General features: G+C 40.5%; 1 long non-coding RNA gene across 1 annotated transcript in view; it reads left to right on the forward strand.

Annotated features, from left to right (window-relative positions):
* Positions 1–289: 289 nt before the first annotated feature.
* Positions 290–22,281, forward strand: part of LOC141579382 (uncharacterized) — a 536,825-nt gene continuing 514,833 nt past the window's right edge. The window contains exon 1 of the long non-coding RNA XR_012510599.1: positions 290–349. This is a non-coding gene — a long non-coding RNA (uncharacterized LOC141579382). The remainder of the gene's footprint in view (positions 350–22,281) is intronic.

Raw genomic sequence — 22,281 nt, forward strand, 5'->3', positions numbered from 1 at the left:
GGTTTCATTCTTTTGGTATTGTCTTTTGCAGAGTAGAAGTCTTAATTTTAATGAAGTCCAACTCATCAATTATTTCCTTCATGGACTGGGCCTTTGGTGTTTTATCTGAAAAGACCTCTCCATACACAAGGTCATCTAGGTTTTTTCCTGTACTATCTTCTAGGAGCTTTATAGTTTATTGTTTTACATTTAGGTCTGTGTTTAATTTTTGTGACGAATGTAAGGTCTGTGTCTAGATTCTTCTTCTTTTTTTTTTTTAGCATGTGGATTTCCAGTTGTTTCACCACCATTTGTTGAAGATACTACCTTTGTTTCATTGAATTGCCTCTTCTCCTCTGCCAGAGATCAGGTGACTATATTTATGGGAGGATGTCTATTGCTGGGCACTCTATTCTCTTCCATTGATCCATCTGTCTATTTTTTTGCCAATAGCACACTGTCTTGATTACTGTAGCTTTATAATAAAGCTACTAATGTTAGGTAGTATCGCTTCTCCAACTTTGTTCTTCATCTTCAATATTGTGTAGCTACTCTGGATCTTTTGCTTTTCTATACAAATTTTAGAATCAATTTGTTGATTCTAAGTAACTTTCTAGGATTTTGATTAGTGGTTAGTTTTTAATATGTTGGTCTCACTCACCTGACTGGCAAGCTCCTTTAACAGGCTTGGAGTCACACACGCCTAGATTTAAATCAGCTTTGCTACTTTTTAGCTGTGATATCTTAAGTCACTTCCTCTCTTCTCCTCATTTTCTCATCTTAAAAACAGTGGTAATACTGCTAATGTTGTATTAAGGTTAGCTGAGATAACATACTTAAAATTTCCCATCAGGACCTTGTATATAATAGATGCACAATAAATATTAAAGCTGCTGCCTTTTGTTTCTTCCACAGTGATATTCCTTTAGTCAATTTAAAAAAAGGTAGCTGAATTGAAGTGTAAGTCTTCACAGCATTACAGTAATAGAAGTTCAGGCTAATGGTGTGAATTCCTGGTATACATGCATGGGCAATGGAGCCAGTACAGAAGGAGACCATTCAGAATAGCATCAATTTGTTGTCTGTATAGGTGGTCCCTAAGCTCTAGAGGACTCATCACCTGCTTAATGAGTTGTGTTAACGCTAGCCATGCTTGCAGCTGCCTCAGACAACCTCCGAGAGTTGCATCATACCACCAAGCAATGGCTGCTTTATCACAGATAAGGCCAGAGGCAGCATGCAGGGCTTAGGGCAGGGCTGTCCCTACCTGACCCACTTAACCCTCCCCCAAGGACTCCTGGGGCACTGGAATGAGAAGAGAAGGGCTACGGGGAAATTAGGTATCAAGAGAATGGCCTAAAAAGGCCTAAAAAGGAAACCAAGGAATGTAGACTTCTCACTTGATCACTCTTCTTGCATCTTCAGTTCTCCCCCAGTGGAATATTACCACTGTCAAACTGGAGTAGGGAACAAGCCTGGCCTTAGGGGCTGTGTGGCATAATGGTTAAGAGCAAGGCCTCAGAGCCAGAGCATTCTCAATACTTGCTTGTTGTGTGACCGCAAGTCACCAAATCTCTGTGTTACCTCAGTTTGCTCATGTGTAAGGTGGGCTTAATTACTTCATAGGGCTGTTTTTGAATTGTCTGAGTTAATATATATAAAAGGCTTAGAATAGTGACAGTGGTAATTTCTGTGTTAAGTGTTTGTTAAATGAGTATTCATATATGTACAGAGCTGGAAAACCATTTCCCTACCTTCCTCACCGTGATCCACAGCAGTATTTATTATACTTACTGAAGATGAGGAGCCTCCAAACCCTTCACCATTTACCACAGTTGGGTTCAGACTGATTTGGTAGGTTAAATGTGCTTATGCATGTGCAAACTGAAGCCACATCTCCAGAGAGGTATTGTGGGGATGGGGTAGAATGTCGAGAGAGACTACCACAAAGAAGGCCTGAGTCTGGCTTGTCTAGGAAGACAGATTTATGAGGTTTAGAAAGGAGTAGCTTCTAGGTACAGGGTGGTGGCTGGCAGTCAAACCTGCCTGACTATTGTGACAGTGTCTTCTTGCCTTGGGGAGAAGCAAACTGTCTGTCATCTGAGAGACATATCACCCCTTTGTGGAGCGTAATGCAGAGAGAAAGAGGTCCTTTCTTTATCACAGGGAACTGTGGAACACTCAAGGGCATTGAGGTCTGAGGAACTGGTATCTGGGGTGACCAGCAGACATGCGGATCTGAGCAGACGAGGAAGAAGATCATGCTAAGCAGTTCAGGCCTTCCGGGCCAAGTGAGGTGCTAGTGGCAGCCAGGGTGACTTCTTGTCACAGGTTGGGTTCTCTGGAAGCAGATGCTGAGGTAGAGTTTGGTATGCAGGATATTTATTAGGAATCGGCACCTGTGGAGGGAAAGGGCAGGAAGGGGGATGGGGCAGATAGGGAGGTTAAGCTGATGTAGGCTGGACGAAGCCTCAGTCAGCCCCATTGGGAGCCCTGGGTTGCACGTAGCCTGTCAGAATGGTGTAGCCTTTACATCCCTCCTCCGTTGGCCATGGGTTGTGGGTTGCCCTGTGTGCCTTTGGGTGACATGGCTGTTTGCAGCGAGGCCAAAGGAACTGATTACTGGGACAAGCCCACCCCTGAATGGGGATCTGGATGGCACATCTCCATGTCCATAAGAGTTCATACAATCAGAGGAGGGGATTCTGGAGGCGAGGGTGGGAGCTTTGCCAGGGACTGGTGTTTCTATATTAGCAAGTAGGGCTTTGGAGCTGATAAAATGTGTACAAATAATATTAATGTGACATTGCTCATACCCATGACTTGGGGGGATCTGGAACATTCATGTTATATACATTGATTGCATACTTTTATAATAAAAATCCTAGAAGTAATGGAAAAAATGACCTAAAATTCCGCCACCCCCTCTGTTCACCTGTTCCCTTTTGTTCTTTCTCAGATATGTCTGTAAATTTTATAGAATCCAATTTGATCTTGTTTTTATGCTAATTTGAGGATTTAGATCTAAAAGTCTAGACACCGTGTGGGAAAAGTGATCTGGCTAGTAAATGAAAGAGGTGTAACCTGAACAGCGTGAGCTAGGTGATGTGTAGCATACATCACTGCTCAGCCCAGCCGTCAGGCAAAGAATCAGCTGGAGGAAATAAATATTCTTATAGCTCTGATTACAAGCTCCACCCCACTTTTTAGAGAGATTAATCTTTATGATTAAATGGTAGTGTTGGTATTGAGAGGAATGTTCTTAATATCTTATACCAGCCTTTTTCTTCTGAGTCATCAGTACAATTTCCCTGAGCTTGTTAGTTTTTGCATGTTGGCTTCATAACAGGCAGTTGCATTTTGGGTTGATAATTTGCATTTTAAAAAATAGGCTGCTCACACTGCATTAAATTTTTATAGCTACTGTGTTCATTGATCTTATGACTCTTTTAGCAGTTACTATTCCAGCTGTATATTTTAATTACACTTGAACAATCAGCCTTTCTTAGTCCTTGAGTAATGTGCTGAGTTTAATTTGTCCTGTTGTCAAATTCCAACTTAAATTATTTCATTAGTGTTGGCAGTCCTGTATTACACACACTTCCTCGTCTTTTTAAATCAATTTCTTGGGGTTTTAATTATGTAGAATAGTCAATAAAAGTTGATGCCAACAAAAGAACTATCAAGGCAAATGATCACAAAGAATATATGCCCATGAGATATATTTTTTTAACATTTTTTATTGATTTATAATCATTTTACAATGTTGTGTCAAATTCCAGTGTTCAGCACAATTTTTCAGTTATTCATGGACATATACACACTCATTGTCACATTTTTTTCTCTGTGAGTTATCCTAACATTTTGTATATATTTCCCTGTGCTATACAGTGTAGTCTATTCTACAATTTTGAAATCCCAGTCTATCCCTTCCCACCCTCCACCCCCCTGGTAACCACAAGTCTGTATTCTCTGTCTGTGAGTCTATTTCTGTCCTTTATTTACGCTTTGTTTTTGTTTGTTTGTTTGTTTTTGTTTTTTAGATTCCACATATGAGCGATCTCATATGGTATTTTTCTTTCTCTTTCTGGCTTACTTCACTTAGAATGACATTCTCCAGGAGCATCCATGTTGCTGCAAATGGCATTATGTTGTCGGTTTTTATGGCTGAGTAGTATTCCATTGTATAAATATACCACCTCTTCTTTATCCAGTCACCTGTTGATGGACATTTAGGCTGTTTCCATGTTTTGGCTATTGTAAATAGTGCTGCTATGAACATTGGGGTGCAGGTGTCATCCTGAAGTAGATTTCCTTCTGGATACAAGCCCAGGAGTGGGATTCCTGGGTCATATGGTAAGTCTATTCCTAGTCTTTTGAGGAATCTCCACACTGTTTTCCATAGTGGCTGCACCAAACTGCATTCCCACCAGCAGTGTAGGAGGGTTCCCCTTTCTCCACAGCCTCTCCAGCATTTATCATTTGTGGATTTCTGAATGACGGCCATTCTGACTGGTGTGAGGTGATACCTCATTGTAGTTTTGATTGCATTTCTCTGATAATTAGTGATACTGAGCATTTTTTCATGTGCTTTTTGATCATTTGTATGTCTTCCTTGGAGAATTGCTTGTTTAGGTCTTCTGCCCATTTTTGGATTGGGTTGTTTATTTTTTTCTTATTGAGTCGTATGAGCTGCTTATATATTCTGGAGATCAAGCCTTTGTCGGTTTCACTTGCAAAAATTTTCTCCCATTCCGTAGGTTTTCTTCTTGTTTTATTTCTGGTTTCCTTTGCTGTGCAGAAGCTAGTAAGTTTCATTAGGTCCCATTTGTTTATTCTTGCTTTTATTTCTTCTAGGAGAAAATTTTTAAAATGTATGTCAGATAATGTTTTGCCTATGTTTTCCTCTAGGAGGTTTATTGTATCTTGTCTTATGTTTAAGTCTTTAATCCATTTTGAGTTGATTTTTGTATATGGTGTAAGGGAGTGTTCTAGCTTCATTGTTTTACATGCTGCTGTCCAGTTTTCCCAATACCATTTGCTGAAGAGACTGTCTTTATTCCAATGTATATTCTTGCCTCCTTTGTCAAAGATGAGTTGACCAAAAGTTTGTGGGTTCATTTCTGGCCTTTCTATTCTGTTCCATTGGTCTGTATGTCTGTTTTGGTACCAATACCATGCTGTCTTGATGACTGTAGCTCTATAGTATTGTCTGAAGTCTGGGAGAGTTATTCCTCCAGCCTCTTTCTTTCTCTTCAGTAATGCTTTGGCAATTCTAGGTCTTTGATGGTTCCATATGAATTTTATTATGATTTGTTCTAGTTCTGTGAAATATGTCCTGGGTAATTGGATAGGGATTGCATTAAATCTGTAGATTGCCTTGGGCAGTGTGACCATTTTAACAATATTGATTCTTCCTATCCAAGAGCATGGAATATCTTTCCATTTTTTAAAGTCTTCTTTAATTTCCTTCATCATTGGTTTATAGTTTTCTGTGTATAATTCTTTCACCTCCTTGGTTAGATTTATTCCCAGATATTTTATTACTTTGGGTGCTATTTTAAAGGGGATTGTTTCTTTACTTTCTTCTTCTGTTGATTTATCGTTAGTGTAAAGAAATGCAACTGATTTTTGAACGTTAATTTTGTAACCTGCTACCTTGCTGAATTCTTCAATCAGCTCTAGTAGCTTTTGTGTGGACCTTTTAGGGTTTTCTATATATAGTAACATGTCATCAGCATATAATGACACTTTTACCTCTTCTTTTCCAATTTGGATCCCTTTTATTTCTTTCTCTTGCCTGACTGCTGTGGCTAGGACTTCCAGGACTACGTTGAATAGGAGTGGTGATAGTGGGCATCCTTGTCTTGTCCCAGATTTTAGTGGGAAGCTTTTGAGTTTTTCACCGTTGAGTACTATGCTGGCTGTAGGTTTGTCATATATAGCTTTTATTATGTTGAGATATGTTCCCTCTATACCCACTTTGGCGAGCGTTTTTATCATAAATGGGTGTTGAATTTTATCAAATGCTTTTTCTGCATCGATTGAGATGATCGTGTGGTTTTTGTCCTTTCTCTTGTTGATGTGATGTATTACACTGATTGATTTGCGTATGTTAAACCAGCCTTGTGTCCCTGGGATGAACCCCACTTGGTCATGATGTATAATCTTTTTTATGTGTTGTTGGATTCTGTTTGCTAAAATTTTGGTGAGGATTTTGGCGTCTATGTTCATCAGTGATATTGGCCTATAATTCTCTTTTTTGGTAGTGTCTTTGCCTGGTTTTGGTATCAGGGTGATGGTGGCTTCATAGAATGAGTTTGGGAGTATTCCCTCCTTTTCAATCATTTGGAAGAGTTTGAGAAGGACTGGTATGAGTCCTTCTTTGTATGTTTGGTAGAATTCCCCGGTGAAGCCGTCCGGTCCTGGACTTTTATTTGTAGGGAGGTTTTTAATTGCTATTTCTATTTCCTTTCTAGTGATCGGATTGTTCAAGTGTTCAGATTCTTCTTGATTCAGTGTTGGTGGACATTATGTTTCCAGAAACTCGTCCATCTCCTCTAGGTTATCCAGTTTGGTTTCATATAATTTTTATAATATTCTCGTATGATATTCTGTATTTCTATTTTGTTTGTTGTAATTTCTCCATTTTCCTTTCTTATTTTGCTAATTTGTGCTCTCTCTTTTTTCTTCTTTGTGAGTTTGGCCAGAGGTTTGTCGATTTTATTTACTTTTTCAAAAAACCAGCTTTTGGTTTGGTTGATTTTTTCTATGGTCTTGTTAATCTCTATTGTATTTAATTCCTCTCTGATCTTTATTATTTCCTTCCTTCTGCTGCTTTTTGGGGCTTTTTGTTCTTCTTTTTCTAATTCATTCAGGTGGTGGGTTAAATTGTTTATTTGAGATTGTTCTTCTTTTTTGAGGAAGGCCTGTATCGCTATAAACTTTCCTCTTAGCACTGCCTTTGCTGTGTCCCATAGGTTTTGAGTGGTTGTGCTTTCATTATCATTTGTCTCAAGGTATTTTTTAATTTCAGCTTTGATTTCCTCATTGATCCATTGTTTTTTCAATAACATATTGTTTAATCTCCATGCTTTCCTTTTTTTCTCCTTTGTTTCTCTGTTGTTGATTTCCAGTTTCATGGCATTGTGGTCAGTAAAGATGCTTGAGATAATTTCTATCTTCTTAAAATTGTTGAGGTTTCTTTTGTGCCCAAGTACATGATCGATCCTGGAAAATGTTCCATGTGCACTTGAAAAGAATGTATATCCTATTTTTTGGGGGTGTAATGCTCTGAAAATATCCACCAGATCTAGTTTTTCTATTGTAGTATTTAATTTCTCTGTTGCCTTGTTTATTTTCTGTCTGGAAGATCTGTCTAGTGATGTTAATGCAGTGTTAAAATCTCCAACTATGATTGTATTCCCATCAATATCCCCCTTTATCTCTGTTAGTAATGCTTGTATGTACTTAGGTGCTCCTATATTGGGTGCATATATATTAACGAGTGTAATATCCTCATCTTGTATCACTCCTTTAATCATTATAAAATGTCCTTCTTTATCTTTATGGCCTTTGTTTTAAAGTCTATTTTGTCTGAAATCAGTACTGCAACACCTGCTTTTTTGGCTTTTCCACTTGCATGGAATATCCTTTTCCATCCTTTCACTCTTAATCTATATGTGTCCTTCTCCCTAAAGTGGGTCTCTTGTATGCAGCATATTGAAGGTTCTTGCTTTATTATCCAGTCTGCCACTCTGTGTCTTTTGACTGGAGCATTTAGACCATTAACATTTACAGTAATTAATGATAGATGTGTGTTTATTGCCATTTTGAACTTATCTTTGCAGTTGAATTGGTATATCCTCTTTGTTCCTTTCTTCTTCCTTTTGTGGTTTGGTAATTTTCCTTTGTATTATCATGGATTTTATTTAATTTTTGTGACTCCTTTGTAAATTTTTGGCTTGTGGTTACCCTTTTTTGTAAATCTATCAACCCATTAATATAACTGTTTTTATTAAACTGATAGTAACATGATCTCAAACCCATCCTACTGTTAAAAAAATTTAAAAAAGAAAGAAAAAAAATATTCTATATTTCCCTGCCTCCCTCTCCCACTCTCAGTGATTTGTATGTCTTCTTTTATAATTTCATGTTTACTTTTTTTGTAATTCATGAGTTACCACCTTTCCAGTTGTGTGTTTCTCATTTCTGTAGCATACTGCTGCTTTTCTATTTAGAATAGCCCTTTCAATATTTCTTTTAGCATGGGTTTAGTGTTGCTAAACTCCTGCAGCTTTTTTTTTTGTCTGTGAAACTCTTTATTTCTCCTTCTATCCTCAAGGATAGCCTTGCTGGATAAAGGATCCTAGGCTGCATCTTTTTTTCATTCAGGGCTTTGAATATATCTTGCCACTCCCTTCTGGCCTGTAGTGTTTGTGTAGAGAAATCAGCTGAGAGCCTTATGGGGGTTCCCTTGTAACTTACTCTTTGCTTTTCTCTTGCTGCCTTTAGAATCATTTCTTTATCCTTGACTCTGGCCATCTTGATTATGGTATGTCTTGGTGTGGGTCTATTTGGGTTCTTCCTGTTTGGGACCCTCTGAGCTTCCTGTACTTGGATATCTGATTCCTTCTTTAAGTTTGGGAAGTTTTCAGTCATGATTTCTTCAAAAACCTTTTCAATCCCCTTTGATCTTTCTTCTCCTTCTGGGACCCCTATTATGCGAAGATTGGGACGCTTTATATTATCCCATAGGTCCCTTATCCTATTTTCATTATTTTTTATTTGCTTATCTTGTAGTTCTTCTGAATGGGTGCTTTCTATTGCCCTGTCTTCTAGATCACTAATTCGTTCCTCTGCATTATCTAGTCGGCTTTGCCCAGCTATTAGATCATTCCTCATCTCTGTCAATGAGTTTACCTATTCTACTTGGCTCTTCTTTATAGCTTCAATTTCATTTTTGACATATTTTATATCTCTAAACACTATCTCTTTTAATTCCTTCAGCAATTCGATCACTCCTTTTTTGAAATCTTGATCTAGTAGGCTATCGATGTCTATTTCGTTGATCTTTCAGGGGATTTCTCTTGTTCTTTTAATTGCGAAAGGTTTTTCTGCTTCTTCATCTTGCTCATACCTCTTTGGCACTGTGGTTTATGGAGTATCAGTTGTTTATTTTGGTCCTTAAGGATTTTATCTATCTGATGCCTATTTAGGAATAGAACTTAGGAAAAAAAATGAGAGAGAGAGAAAGAATTTTAAAAGAAGGGAGAAAGAGGGTTTGAAAACTGTATAATGAATAATATAAGAGGGAGTTGAAGCAGAGTATTAATCGGGTTGAGACGTCCTTTTAAAACCTTTACAAAAAAAGGGGGGGGGAGGTGAATAGATATATTTGAAACCTGTGTCTAATCAATAGCAGGACATCAAAACCCAAGAGAAATAGAAATGAATTAAGAAGTAAAAATTAAGAGAGTAATAGAAAATAGAACAGGTAAAAACAGATTTAAAAAAAAAGGGGGGGGGTTGTCGGTGTTCTCCTGGAGTCTGTGTGCTTTTACTGTGAAGTCTTTCTGTCTTCGTCCTGTTTTGGAAGCTCAGCTTGCTGTTTTCAGAGGCCCTCCGTTGGCGCCCTCTTCTGTGCTGCTCCCAGCACCTGTCGGCAAGCAGATCGCGCCTCCTCCTAACACTGGGTCAGGTGCAGCTCTCCTCTGCTGTGGGTGGGCGGGTCGCTGCCCCTACGGATGCCGCAGTCAGATGTTGCAGACTGGCCGGGTAGGAGGGCGGGTCGTGCCCCCTCCCAGCACCTCGGTCAGGGGCTGTGTTCCTGCCCGAAAGGCGGGTGGCCGCTCTCGCTCTACCTGCGCTGCCGGTAGTTCCGCTCTCTGTGCGGCTGCGCGCTCCGCCCTGGTCGGCGCTCCTCCGTTGGGCTCGGGGAAGACCGAGGGACAGCCCTGTCCCTGCTCCGAGCCAAAACCCAGCTCCTTGTTTGTCTTTGTGGAGCAAGTTCTCTGAGGGACCAGGATGGAAGGATCCTATCTGCCCCGGGCTGCAGGCCAGTCTCAGTCTGGCCTTTGAGGCTGCTAAGCCCTTCGGTGCGGATGCAGGTTTCGCCCCCGCCCCCGCCTGGGTGCTAAGCGCGGAGGATATGGCGGCTGTGCCTGAGCCCCGCCTCTCTTCCCCCGAAAACTTTCCGCAGGTTTTCAGAGATGGGGGTGTGCACCCTTCCCCCGAGAGCACATCAACCTTGCTGTTTTATGGAGGGCCCAGGTTGTTCTGCCCTGTGCACCCTCAGCCACGGCGCGCAGCCCCTTGCGTTCCCCCGGGGCTGCCTCCGTGCAGCCACTTCCGTCCTCCGCCCGGCTTGTGCAGCCTGGCCCTGCCTGCCACTGCCGGCCCGCGTCTCAGGCTGGGTGTCGGAGGGACGCTCTGTGCCCGTTTAACTTAGTTCTGTTAGTCAAGGGCTGCTCTGTACAGATCCGAGCCTCAGAGGCTCCCCCTCTGTCCCGCTGGCCTCTCAGTTGGAGAGGGGAGACCCAGCCAGCGAGCGCCAGTCCTCCTTTGCTGCTCCCTCCCTGCGGGACCCGTCCCGCGCTGCTTTGCCTTTTGTTCTTACTTTTTTCCTTTTCTCCTACCAGATTTTTGGCGTCTTTATCTTTTGAAGAGGGCGATGTTCTGTCGGAGTTCCACAGGTGCTCTGGTTGGCTGAGTGGGTCTGTAGATGTGGGTCTTGGTGTATTTGTGGGAGAGGGTGACCTGCGAGCGTCCTTCTACTCCGCCATCTTCTCCCTCCCGTAAACAACTCTTAAACTGTGCACTTATGAAGTCTGTCTCCCACTCGGCTCAGTCGAGATATATTTTATTAATGAACATCCATAGCATTTATAACAAAACATTAGTTGATTAATTCATACCATACCCCATAAGAATGGTGAGCAATTTTATTTTCATCTAGTTAATGACAAACTGTGGCAAAGAGAGACTATACAGACTATTGAAAGCTGCACAGCAAGCCAGAGGAAAATGATTAGGAATTTCTGGATCATGGAAACATTAAAATAAATGATTTATTTGAAGATAGTAATAATATATTAGACTCTGATCAAAACATTGACTTCTGATGACTGTTTATTTTATTTTCATACCTAAGAGATTATAGAAGGAAAGGACATAAGCTTCTAGTTCAGAGGTTTTAAATTGCCTGACTGTAGGCTACATGTGACTCACAGACCTGTCTCTTGGAGTCTACAGAATTTTTTTAAAATTTGGATTTGGATGTCTTTAAAAAAGGTGTGAGCTCTCCAGCTTGCCACCTCTGTCTTGTAGTCTTGTTTTGGCCTGCTTTATACATATTTAAGTTACCTTCCTGATTCTGTGAGGCATTTGAGTTTGCTACTCCTGATTCTAGTACAGTGTCCTCACTTTCAGCTAGAAAACTAAGACCCAGAGGGCTTGAAGTTTTAAAGCACCCGTAAGATTACTAGAAGAGCTCAGCCTAGAACCCTTAGTTTCATGGCGCCACTCCAATATTTTTTCCATTACATTGAGCAGCCTGTTTAAATTTTCTTCTGAGAATTAAAGCAAGACAAGTATTTCATTACATCTTTTTGGATTATGGTAATAAGGCCTTAAAGCTATAATACAGATCCATGGAGGACATCATAAGTTTCCTAATGCTTAAAAAGTATGTTATTTTGATGTGGCATAGAGAATGTTAGCTGCAAGTCAAAAGATACAGTTTCAGTCTCAGTCTCAGCTGTGTCACTAACTAGAGGCTATTTGACTTCATGGGCTTTGGTTTCCTCAGGGTATTGTACTAGATGAGCTCTAAGTCCCCTTCTAGCCCTAAGATCTTACGATTTTTTCATGAACTCCAGTAAAAGAATATACAGGAGTAGAAAGATAAGCAATTTGATTAAAATGTCACTGTTCTAGGCAATCAGTTGCCTTCGGGAAGCATTGTGACGTTGAGCTTTGATGTCCTCACCCACATTTTCAGTTGGAGAGGAGATTCAGAAACATATAGTCTAGGGAGGTGGTTATTAGTAGGTTTGCACATTAACATTTAGAAGATCTCTGGAAGAAACTAAAGGGATAATTTCAGAGGTCTGGAGACTCTCTAATCCCGTTGAGGAGGGTATTGCTAAGCTACTGACTATCATGTCTGCTAGACCAAGAGCTCCTCCAGCACAAGGACTCTCTTTCATTCATCTTTGTTTTCCGTGGGCTTAGTATGTTGTCTGGTTCATAGTAGGTGCTCAATAGATACTGACTAAATTTCAACATTCAGAGGAGGACCAAGGAGTCCTAGTATTGGGAGGGATCTTAGAAATCAAATCCAGTTTCACTTGCCAGTGCAGAAATCCTCTCTGATATCCTAGGAGGCTGCTCACTAGGCTGCACTAGTTCACCCAGTCATTTAGTCCATAAATATTTCTTGAGTGTCTCCTATCTACAGGAATGATTCTTGGGTACAATAGTGAATCAAAGAGGTACAGTCCCTGTACCAGGAAGTCTCCCATTTCAAGTGACTGGAATATACTATGCGTGACAGCTCTCCACTCCACCAATGACCAAGTCTCAGCTCCAACAACTTTCCTCTGGAAATGAAACTTCTTCTCTGATGATAACAGCATCAGTTCTCCCTGATACTTTCTCCATGTGTCCAGCACATTGCTCTGGGACCTCCAGTATTCCTGAGGTCTGCATTTATGCCATCTCTGTCACCCAGCCTTCACCTTGACCTCAATTTTAGACGTCATTTAACATTTCTTAAATCACCAGCATATGGGAACTTACCTGTGCCAATGGCCACATTCATCTTCGGAACAACTGGGCTCCTGCTTGGTCCTGGGAGTGGGAGCAGAAGAAGACACTCTGGTCATATTTTTCCTGGTTGGGCAGAAAGTGGGAGCAGAAGAAGACACTCTGGTCATATTTTTCCTGGTTCCTGCAGTGAGCTGTCATGTTAGGAAACACTACCTTATATCCCAGCCTCCTGGAGAGTTTTCTTGCCTGATAGACAGAGGCCATTCAATCCTTTCTCCAAAGTCTCAGGAAATACCTTGTTGAAAACTTACTTTTTTTGAGTCAGTGTTAAGGAAAATTTGAAATGAGTGTGGATAGGGGAAAAGTATGGTTGAGGGGCAGGCTGGGCCTGAACACAAAGTCATGAAACATGTCCCATTTCAGGAACACAGTGTTCAGAATCTTCAGCTGCTACCTGCATCCTCCACAATTGATTGTTCAGTCAAATCTAAGCTCTTTAGCATGACATTTCCTGGCTTTCCATTGTTTGCTCATAGGCTACCTTTCGAATTTCATCTCCTACTAGTTGCTCTCATAGAGTCTTTGCTTTGGTTAAACAGAACCTCTCACTACTTACTTAATCATCCTTATATTTTCTTTCTCATACACTTTGCTTAGGCTTTTCTCTCAGTTTAGAATCCCTCCTCTCTACTTAGAAGACGCTTCCTTCTATCTCTGCACACCCAAAGCCTACCTATCATCTAAGGCCCATCTATGATGCTACCTCAGCATGAAGCATTCTGTGATTCATGATGGTTCTCCTTCTCCCATGACTTCCTCCCCTGCTGTGAGTACTTTCTCTGTATTTTGAGGTTCTACAGAGCCTGATCCCTGCTTTTCTTTCTACAAGTATCTGCTTTTAAATCGAATGTAATTATCATAGCCATTAAATGGCAATTATACCTGGTCAAGCTCCTTGGAAACAGTCCTTGTCTGATACCTTTGAATTTTCTACAGGCCAAGTTGAGTGTTTTGCACTCAACAAATATTGCATACATTGAATAAATTATTTTCAGAAAATGCCAAACAAACATAAATATCGAAACATAACTGTATAAGATGAAGTGCCTATATAGGCCAGTCTCAAGTCTTTTAAAAATAAGACACCTGTCTGGAATTTCAAAAATACTTGAAAGAGCAATTTTAATCTTTAAAAAAGAATTCTCTCAAAAATACAACCAAAACAAATCAGCAAATAAAGAGCAAACACAAAACTGAACAAAAAGAATTTACTATTTTTTGCTTTTTGATATTTATATATATATATATTACCAGAAAAAGGATTTACTTTCATAACTTCTTAAAGTTATCTTTTCCCATCTTCCCCTTTAAAAATGTCTCAGAGGCTTTCACCCCTCACCTCCACCCCACCAGCTTCCTTATTCTCACACCCTCAGCTTCAGGATGCCCTCTAGGCTCCCTAGCTTCTCACTGTTCCTGCCAATATAAATCCAGCCAGTCTCCCTGGGTTTGCCAGTTTTCCCCTCTCCTCACCCCTGACAGGGTCACAAGGGTTCATGGGGCTGGGCAAGCCATGATTTCTCTGGGTGAATGTGAATTGGAGAGTTTATGGGTACCTGTCTCCGTCACTTACAGAAGGTGTCATGGTACCTTTGCATTCACTGTCAAGATAGCCTCAAATTGGTGTTTTACTAAGGATTTCTGAGACAAGAAACTGTCATCACTTCCTAATTGAAAAAGAACATGTGAGAAGGCACTATGGGGTTAGTGCCTGGCAACCTCTTTCTGCACTGGGCCTTTGGACCTAACAACCTCAAATCAAGGTAGGTACAACTGAGGACAGTTAGGTGAAAGTGGGTCTTGATGTTGGTTGGCGGCCATTAGCTCCCATGCTCCAAGTGAGAAAGTGAAGAGCCAGAGCCTCCTGGGCCATTTGTTGCCTATGATGGCAGGCCTCCCCCCCTCCCCTTGTATGAGGTGACAGTAAGCATTTTTCAGCTTGTGCTTTCAGAATGTAACTAGTGTAGTATTTTTTATTCCAGTGGTGCTTGGCTTGCTTCATTTGCTTTTATGACAGTGCTTGGGTACGATTAAATGACAATTTAATGTGTATAATAACTCATTTAAAATTTTAGCCAGGGCTTGAATGAAGGTGATGGGGTTTGAGCACATATTCAAGAAAGCTAGGGGCAACTTAGAACAATTTCTTATCTTGGCAAAAATCAGCTCCATTTTCTACATTCTTTCCTTTTTCCTTAGCATCTTTTTTTTTTTTTTAAACATGTTTCTACTTGACTGTGTAAGAGATAATGCTCGGGAATCTGGGTTTAATTCCCATCCTGTGTACTCTGATTTCTTCCTGGGATTCATAAGCTATCTGAAAAATATCTTGAGTCACTGCAACTCCTCTTAGCCTGAGGTTTTGTGAACTAAGAAGAGTATGGGGGATTCAGGAGGTTTGGGACATAGACAAAGGCTCCAGACTCTTTTTCTGTTCCTGTTAGAATATGAGGAGAATGTAATGTGTCATTTGTTTGCCTCATACGTGTCTTCTGAGGATGGTCAGATGATGTTTGATGACTTATTTTGCCACCATCCAATGTGCAGCTGGTGGAGGAGAGAGGTGGGACTAGGAGTCAAGTTTACCATCCTCTGTGGAAGATCCTGGCTAAACTCAGGGCCTTGGCTGAGAGGAACAAGCACCGGGACCCCAGATCGAATGGCTCATGCCTTTTTTGGCTGACCACTATGGTTGTGGCCCAGGAGGAGTAGAGAGCAAAAGGAATCTTAATCTAAACCATTTTTCTAACTTTAAACGCTCCATGCAAATGGAAGTGCCCCCCCCCCAAAAAAAAAGAAAAGAAAAGAAAAGAAAAATCCCTTCTGAATAGATTGGGGAGTCTCTTTTCTCTAGGGCCTAAGCTTTTAACAGTCTGCTGATGACCTGGTGTCTGCACTAAGTTCAACAAAAATATGGTGACCTGCCAGGGGCCAGAGACCACCAAGTTGCCTAAGGAGGAACGAACTGGCCTATGTCAGAAACAGAGTAGGTCAGAACCCTTGTACTGATCAGGTATTGGTTTGAGAATAAAAAGTTCTTTTGTTTGTTTGTTTTACTTTTTCACACTTTGTAATGGCAAATCACAGAGTATACCACACTTATAACAGTTTATACATAACTACTAGCAGGTCTCCTTAGGTCCAGAGCTCAGCTCACTAGGAACAGGGGACAGGACACCTGCCTCTTCAAGGAGGAGCACTGCTGCATGTTAGCACAGGTTGAAGCAAAACTGCAGAGATTTCAGAGCCATTGCCTTTCAATCTAGATTATTTCAATTTTGATTCCAGGAACTCTGAGTTTTCTGCCCCTAGGAGACATTTTTCAATGTCTTATCTTCTCTCCATTGCTTTGTAACAGAGGGAGTCTAAAGTGTGCCAGGCTGGTATGGAAAGAAATGACCCAGATTCTAAAAATGTGGCCCATCATGGTGGGTTTTTATTTCTTTTTAAACTATTATATAGTTTTTAAAATTGTGATAAGAACATTTAACATGAGATCTACCCTCTTAAAATTTTAACTGTACAGTTCAGTATTATTAACTCTAGGCACTATGTTGCACAGCAGATCTCTAGAACATACTCATTTTGCATTCATCTTATTCACTATAAGTTAAAACATTACACCTGTTGAACAGCAACTTCCCATTTCTACTCTTCTACTCTTGTTTCCATGACTGGGACTATTGTAGGTACCTCATCTAAGTGTAATCATGTAGTATTTGTCCTGTAACTGGCTTATTTCCCTTAGCCAGTGTCCACCAGGTTCATCCATGTTGTGGCATATTGTTGGATTTCCTTCTTTTGAAAGGCTGAATAATAGTCCATTATATTTATAAACCATATTTTCTTTATCCATTCCTCTGTTGAAAGGACATTTATTTTTCCTACAGAGGATGGTGAACTCAACTCCTATTCCCCCCTCTCTTCTACCCTTGGCTATTGTGAATAATGCTGCAGTGAACATGGGGGTGCAAATACATCTTCAGCATAGTGTTTCTGATATATTACCATAGGTATAAATGTTGGATCATATGGTAGTTCTTTTAAAATTTTTTTTGAGGAATCTCCATACTGTTTTCCACAGTGGCTATAACAATTTGCCATTTGCATCAGTAGTGCACAAGGATTCCCTTTTCTCTCCATCCTCACCAATGGTTCTTATCTGTAGTCTTTTGATAAAAGCTATTCTAACTGGTAAGAGGTGGTGTCTCATAGTGGTTTTGATTTGCATTCCTCTGGTGATTAATGATGTTGAATACTTTTCATGTACTTGTTGGCAATTTGAATGTCTTTGGGAAAATGTCTATTCAGGTCTTATGTCCATTTTTAATTGCATGATTTCCTTTTTTCCTGCTGTTATTACATAAGTTCTATATCTAGTTTGAATATTAATCTCTTGTCAGATATATGTTTGTGTATATTTCTCCCATTCCATAGGTTGCCTTTTCATTTTGTTCATTTTTTTTTGCTGTGCAGAAGCTTTTTAGTTTAATGTTAATTATTACATATTAAAGTTGTGTTTTAATTCTTGATAGTCCTGGGAAAATAGCTTTTCATTTTCTTTTTACTTTCATAATTGACTCTTGGCTCTAGACCAATTAATAACTCCAATTTAATGATTTTAGCTTTAGTAATAGTCTGTGCTCTACTGCCAATCAGAAGATTCTTGAAAAAGGTGGAGGAAGTCATTTCTTTCCTCTTTTGGAGATGTCTGAGTAGGAGTGCAAGTGCCTTGGCACAGCTGACCTTGAAGGATGCTGTTGAGCGAGCTCTTGAGAGAAGAAGACAATGAGGCTGAGTCTCCTTTTTGTAGAAGTCTTTCAGATCCAAATGGAAATGGGTGTCTTAATAACATGTGCCTTTTTTTGTTGTTGTTTTGTTTGTTTTGTTTTTTCCTACATGAGGAGGCTGTTAACTTACACAAAGCACAACAACCATATTTTGGAGTGTCAAGTTTTAGTCATTTTGTTTGCATCTCAATGGCCATTTTCAAAATAGGGGCATGGAGGGTGGTTTGAATATTCCAAGAATAACAGGGTAGCCAGAACAACTGTGGGTATGCCACTTTATAGGGCAATCAAGAAGAAGCTGAAATCACAACCTCTCATTTATCCACTAGTAATAATGCTGAGTGAATTACAGGGTGTTTTTCTGGCAGGAGCATTTGTTTCTATAGAACAGGACTAGATTTGAAAATGCATTTTAGGTTAGCAATCCCATTTCCCCCTGACTGACAGATAAGGGACCTGAATACCACTTTTGTGCTTACTGGCTAAGTTGTGTGTGTTTGTGTGTGTGTGTGTGTGTGTGTGTGTGCACTCATGCATGCTGTAGGGACAGGGAGAGATAGGATAGGGCCGTGCAGGAGGGATGTGAGAAATAGTTAAGAACATATGTGTACTCCAAGTCACCTGGCTTTTTTCCTGTGTCTTTTCCTTGATGCCAAATCTGAGTAGTAAGACTGAGAAATGGGCACATGGTGGGAGAATGATGAAAAAGATGGGAGATGACAGGGGGAGCCATCTGCTCTCTGCCTTTATCACCAGTGCCTAATGCTTGACTCTGAATGCTAAATTTCAATTAAAAAAAATATTCAACTTAATTTTAATTTTTGTCCTCAAGGATTTAGTTAAATGCTGAACATTTAATCTAATTAAGATTACACCTAGCCCTGCTGTTTTTAGTCCTTGCTGAGAACTGTATTGAGTCATTTATTAACTCGATGACTTAAAACAGAATTTACAGGACAACCATAAATCTAAGAGTGAGGAGGTGAGGCCCAGGTAAGAAAGGGAAAGAGAATTGGTTTATTTCACCTTGGGGCTAGGAGGCCCTGGGCAATGTGACAGGGACCTCTAGACGAAGGGATGTTTTTGATGACAAGGATGGAGACCACTGTTTGCAATCAGCATAAAATGGACAAATAGTTCATGAATTTTAGCAATAATGTAAAAGCTATTCCTGGTTAAGGAGAGCTTGTCACTCAGAGGGATGTGTCCCTTTGGAACAGTGGAGGCCTCTGAAGAGGGAATATCTCTTTTACCACTGTTATTGGAGGATAGGTTCTTGTCATGGGCAGGAAGGTATTCAAGAGCGAGTCATAGTAAAGCGAAAGCAAGCTTATTCAGGGAGATACACACTCCATTGACAGAATGTGGGCCATCTCAGAAGGCAAGAGAGGCGCCCAGAGGTGTGTGGGTGGTTAGTTTTTATGGGCTATGTAATTGCATATGCTAACAAGTGGGAGGATTATTCTAACTGCTTTAGGAAAGGGGTACAGATTTTCAGAAATTGGGCCCAGCCCACTTTTTGACCTTTTATGGTCAGCCTGGGAACTGTCATGATGCCTGTGGGTATGTCATTTAGCATGCTGTTGTATTACAGTGAGCCTATAATGGTAAGATACTGCTTGCTAAACTTGACACCATACTGAAAGTTGAATCTTTCCCCATCTTGGTTCTAATCAGTTTATGGCCTGAGGACATTGCTGTGTCATCTTTTCATGGTTGTGCCCTGCCCTCTTTCCTCCTGTCTTAACTACTTGCCCATGTAGCAAAGCATTACCTACTTACTGATGGCTGCCTCAGATGCCTAGTCTAGCCTTTTTTGGGATGTGTGTCCCAGGAAACCTCAGACATGAAAGTGATATGAAGAGGTCCAGCTATTGGCATGTGAGATCTCTGATTCATATCAGGATAGTACTTCAGGTGAATTCTGTGGGTCTTATTTTCCTGATAATTCCTTTCTGAGCCTCTTACTTCTAATTAGAGGTGGTCTTATCTGTGTACCACACTCTTCCCTTTCTACTTCTGATACCTCCCTTTAATTTTGATGCTCTCCACTGTGGTGAAGGAATGAATAGCGAATGATCCCTTCTTTGAAATAGGTCTATGGCCCTGTCACTATCAGTATCTCTATGAAGGTGCAGCCATAGTGGCTTGTGTGGGTCACAGGGTGAGACATGATGCTAGATATGATAGCTCCTGAGTCCCTCAGTCAAACCCTCTCTGGTCCATGTAAATATTTGTTTATGGTAGTTAAAATGTCAACATATCTTTGTGTCCCATGTCCCCAGAAACAGGAGCTGAGGTACTAGATATTTATATATTAGTCTGCAGCACCAAACACAGTCCAGAGTGGAGGGATGCCCAGGCTTAAATCACACTGTGTCTATTATGCTTTAGCCTGAGCTAATCAACCCCTTTGCCAGCAGAGTAGACTGGGTAGTTGTTTTCATCTTCACAGTGAGACGAGGGATTTACAAACCAGTCCCTAAGCTTGACAGATGCTCCCTAAATCCCCCCAGCAAAGATCTCAACTGGGTGTATGTGGGAAGACACTGGGTGGAGGGTGGCAGAAGGTGATTAGATTCTGTGCTTGAGGATGGAGCCACTGTTTAGTTTGACAGAGATAAGTACAGACTGAAATCCAGCCTGTGCTTCAAGACAGTTTCAGTTTTGAGGAAGGAGTGCGCTTTTTTTTTTTTTTTTTTTTAAATTTGTAGAAAGACACTGCTTGCCAAACTCTTCACCGTCGGAAGAGTGACTCTCTTTTCTGCACAAAGATCCTATATATGCTATGACCCTTGTGCATACAGATGGTATGAGTCCCGTTGCATACTGCATAGCTGGCACAGGTGCTGAAGGAAAATCTAATGGCAATCCATTTGGTCAAGTTATTACATTAGCATTAAAATCTAACACACTCAGATAATGAAGGGTCATAATTGTGTTATGGGAGGCCTACTGGAAGCAGGACAAATAGAGATAGGATAGGGGACTCTCCTTTACTTTCCTCTTTTGTATGCCGCTCTCATGATTGTCTAAGAAAGGGAGGGAAGCTGAGTTACAAAGAAAAGCAGAGTAAATTTCAGGGAATTGATACACTTGTACAAAGAGAAATGCAATGTAAAATGTCCCCCAAATGTAAATGCAAAGTGTAGAGTTTGTCTTTGGGCTGTATTCAAGAAACAGGCTTAAATCCAATTGCTATAGCTACACAGAGACTCATCTGATCAGCAGGCCTTCCGTTCCACAGGGGCTGAAACTGTTTTGTTTTCAAAGGGGAAAACGTATCTCTGTTTGCCCTCCTTTGCTTTATAAAATTGAACTGCAGAGAACTCATGAATAATAGAAAGAACACTAAGGACTGTGAAATTAACACTGGCATGAAACAGAATTTCTAAAAGGGGAAACTCTACTGGAGGAAGACTTGCTTCAACTTCCCCAGACAGCGATTTGAAAACTGGGATATCTTAGCATTGGAGGGTGAAATAAGAGGTCCAGTTTGCTTCCTGCTTTCAGGAAGGTGACAATTCAAATCCTTTAGATCAGACAGATATTTCTTATTTCATGAAGATCTTAAAGGGTAAGAACTGTGGTGGCTTATGGCTTCAATGAGGACCATAGGTCTAATTGTGAGATTTGACCATGGGAACCACCATCTTATTCTTTAATAATGAAGATAGGTAACTTTTATTGAGCACTTACTATGTGCCAGGCACTTTGCTTTACACATATTTTCCCACATAATTTCATAACTACCTATTAAGGTAGTTACAGTTATCTCCATTTTACGGATGCAGAAACTGAGGTGCAGAAGCATGAAGTCACACAGCTATTAGGAAATGAGACTATCTCTCAAACCAAGCCTGAATGACTCTGGAGCTTGCCTTTTAACCACTACAGCACCCTTTTATCTTTATGTGTCCTCTTAGCCCTTTGTCTGCAAAGCCCTTGTATAATTTGTTGGCTTATTGGCTCCCCTTCCTTCTTTTTGTTCCCCACAAGGCAACACCCTGCCTTGTGTATCCCTCATCATCCAGATTTTCTTCAGCTTGTCTTGGTGTGTTATAGAATAGACTGGAGGAAGAGGAGCTATCCTACAAGAAATGTATTATTGAGACCAGAGAAATACTACTATGAGCTGCTTCTACCCCAGAGTCACCACAGCATAGGGGACAGTGCTTAAAAACTGTAAAAGTACTGAATAAATGAAGAATTTGAGTTTTGGAAAAGACAGATCTGGATTTCATTCATTCATTCACTCGTTCATTCATTTGTGGATTGTTTATGGAACTCCTACTATGTGCTAAGAAATGTGTTAAATGCTAGGTTTGAATTCTGGTTTCACTGCTTATCGCTATGGACCTTGGGAAATTTATTCACTTTCTTTAATGAGAATAATAATAGTTGCCTCTGGGCTGTTCTAAGATTAGAAACTGGCATATAGTAAGAGCTCAATAAATTGTATTAATTAAAGGCTAAAAAGGTGCTGTTGTTGGGCCAGTGCCCACTTATATTACTCTCCCTTAGGGCTCTGTTTGCCAAGGTTTCAGCTAGCTAGTGTGCATCACCAGGGCCTGGGAAGTTAATGTGCTAAGTTAAACTATTAGCCTTTGCAAAGCCCTTTTAGCAAGATAATGACTTAGCCCAAACGGATACCTAATTCTGGGCATAATGACAGACTCAA

Source organism: Camelus bactrianus, chromosome 2 (genome assembly GCF_048773025.1).
Source record: "Camelus bactrianus isolate YW-2024 breed Bactrian camel chromosome 2, ASM4877302v1, whole genome shotgun sequence".
NCBI lineage: Eukaryota > Metazoa > Chordata > Mammalia > Artiodactyla > Camelidae > Camelus > Camelus bactrianus.